The following is a 3,242-nucleotide window of genomic DNA, read 5'->3' on the forward strand; positions in this document are numbered from 1 at the left end:
GAGAGGGACTCGGTAGCACGGGAAAAGCCATCCATCCGCCCTTCCTTTCCGTCTTCACGGCTCCTTCTCGTGGAAAACGAGGAAGCCATCCGGAGGAACGGAACACTGACCCGGGCCAAAGCGTGGCCCAGCCTGAGCCTCCAAAACCTTCTGCTAAGTGAGAGGTGCCAGACATCCAAGGCGACCTACGTTGCGATTCCACACAGAGGAGAGAGCTAGAACGGTCCAACCCTAGAGGGCGACAGCAGATGGCGGCGGCGGCGGCGGCGGCAGCGGTGGTGGTGATCGTGGTGGGGCAGATCCGGGAGTGGGGCCGTTTTTTCTTTCGGGGGGAGGGGATGGAAACGGAAACCTTCTGGAAATAGATAGCCATGACGGATGCGCCACCTTGGGGAGAGAGACTCCCGAAGGCCACTGGCTTGTGCCCCGTGGAAAGGATGGATTCGGTGGGATGGGAATTCTACCTCCGTGTAGAGCGTGTGGTAAACCACGAGGTAGGTGGGTGGGTGGGTGGGTGGGTGGCCTCCCTGCCTCGCCTCCACCTAGACGTCCACACACAGAGACCGACGAGGGAGGGAGGGAGGGAGGGAGGGAGGGAGGGAGGGAGGGAGGGAGGGAGAGAGACAAGATGGACAGAGGCCGAGGCCGAGGCCGAGGCAGTGAGCGAGTAAGTGATCGACCCTGGCCATAGGGATTCCTCAGAGGGCGTCTCTTGGCTCCCCAAACGAAGAATGTGTGTGGAGATCGAGAAAGATCACCGACCTAGGAGAACCAGCAAGACTTCCTCACCCGCCAGAGAGCCGCTGGGCCCCTGCCGTCCCTGCCACCGCCACCCCTACCCCTCGCCTTTGGCAGCGACGCCAACGAAAGGCAGGCAGACGAGTGGGAGAGTCGTGTGGTGGTGTCCCCCAAGGAAGGTGGGTCCATGCCGACGAGCGGTCGTCGGCGTGTGGAAAAGCCAGAGGCGGGCTGACTAGAAGGAGGGCGTCCTGGAGGAAGGGGCCAGGGTGTGAGGGAGAGAGGCCTGTTCCTCTTCCCCTGTCGGTCCCAAGTCAGGGGCCCAAAGGAGGAAAGCTGTCCGTTCCTTTCCGACTCGGACGGTTCGGGCGGAACCGACCGATCCCCGCGGCGGCGCAGTCGGGGCTTTCTGGACCAGAACCCCTCTCTCTGTCGCCTTTCGACCACACGCACGCTTTAGAGGCCAAGGGAAAATGGATCGGGTCTCTCTGTCTCTCTCCCTAGAAAACAAGGGGCCGGGGGCCGAGCCCGTGGACGAACGGTCAAGTAGCGCCCCCCACCCCGGCCCCCGGCTTCGACGGCCCAGGTTTTCACCGGTTCGGATCCTGGGCGCAGCCCCAGACCCAGCATCGCCCTTCAAGCCACGCCGAGGCGGCGTCCCACATAGCAGAAACGCGAAAGACCTACCACTGGAACCTACAACTATGGACGGGACGGGACGGGACGGGGCGGGGCGGGGCGGGGCGGGGCGGGGGTGGGGGGGGCGGCTTTGGGGAGCAGGAAGAAAGAAAAAATAAAAGAAACACAAGGACGGTCATCGCGATAGTTCTTTCCACTTCCATCCATATGTTAACAGGACCCAAGTTTCCCGACCTCCATTTGGATGTATGTTAACTAAATGGAGAAGCTATTCAAAGGACTCCTCTAAAGAAGTCCACGTTCTTCTTTCTAAATGATAATGAAAATCATTGTCACCACCGCTCTTCCGACCCTCCATGTCCAGACGGCCTCCCGCCCCTCCCCTATCCCCAACTCCCGCCCCGCCCCGCGCCGACCCCCGACCCCGGCATTCTCCACGCCCACCTTTCCCTCTCCACTCCTACCCCCCCCCCGTCCCCCGCCGCCCGGGACACCGCACCCCGCGCCCCCCCCCCCCCAATCCAGGCCGGGCCACCTGGTCGACCTCCTCGAACACTATATAAGAGGATGCCGGGCAGCAGGTGGCGCCCGACAAGCGGCCTCCTCACCGGCCGGACGGATCAGCCTCGCGGGGGCGGGCGATGGGGAGGCGTTCGTCCAGGTCAGGTCAGGTCGGGGGAGGGAGGATGCCGCGCCGGCCGGCCTGGTGCGTGGCCTGGTCCCGATCCACCCCGCGTCTCGTTTCTCGGGCCGGGACGAGTACAGGCGGGGAGGCCGACTCGGTCACGGAAAGCGGCCTTGGGGAGGTTTTGGCGAACGTCCCTGTCCCGGGGCCGTCTGCCGACTAGGGGACGGAGTCCTCCTCCATGCTCCTTCTCGCCCCCAGTCGGGCGGGTTGTGGGTCGCGCGGTCGACTTGGCCATTTCCCCGGAGGCATCCTGCCTGCCGGGGCTCCCTCCCTCGGGCCGGTGCGAGCGGTCCTCGGGCGGCCCGGGAATTTGGGCCGCAGCGAACGAACGAACGAAGCCCGTCCCTCCTGCGTCGGCACCGATGAGACACAGCCCTGGTGGATGGAGCCGCTTTCCTCGGGTTTCCTTTTGCTTTCGGCCGCTGCTGCCACCAAACCTCCCTAAACGATAGGAATGAAAACGGGAACCGTTGGCATAATAAAAGCGTTTTGGTTGGCGTGTTTCTTGGCTTTTGGGGACTCGAGAGGTATGATGGATGATCTCCGATTGACGTTGGGAAGGTCTATTTCATCCCAGTCGCACGAACCCCGAAAACGTGGCGGCTGGACGAGGGAGGGAGGGAGGGAGGGAGGGAGGGAGGGAGGGAGGCCAACCACGGGATTTCCGCACGACCAGCTGATGGACACGAGCGCCCCGTGAGCCGGGCGGAGGGCAGCCGCCCGGGTCTCGCAGCTACGTGCCCGCGGAACCCTCGGGACTGCGAGAAGCCGGAGCGACCCGCAGCCATGTGGCGCTCGGCGCGGACATCTGGTCGACCCGCGCGCCACGGGACCCGGGGCCCGAGTCCGGGCCGGGCCGCCGGTCGACCCGGCAGGGCGGCTGCCCCGGGGGCCTCGCGGCTGCTCGTCCGCAGCCTCCAGGGAGCCCTCGGGGCTCCGAGAAGGCCGAGCGCCCCGCGGCCCCACGGCCCCGCGGCGCTCGGTGCGGACATCTGGTCGACCCGCTCCCCCCCCGCCCCCCGAGACACGGGGGTCGGGTCGCCGGTCGACCCGGCAGGGCGGCGGCCACGGCGGCCTCGCCGCTGCTCGTCCGCCGGGTCGCCGGAGCCCTCGAGCCTCCGAGAAGGCCGAGCGCCCTGCGGTCCCGCGGCGCTCGGCGCGGACATCTGGTCGACCC

The sequence above is a fragment of the Equus asinus genome, unplaced genomic scaffold (assembly GCF_041296235.1).
Source record: "Equus asinus isolate D_3611 breed Donkey unplaced genomic scaffold, EquAss-T2T_v2 contig_812, whole genome shotgun sequence".
Lineage (NCBI taxonomy): Eukaryota > Metazoa > Chordata > Mammalia > Perissodactyla > Equidae > Equus > Equus asinus.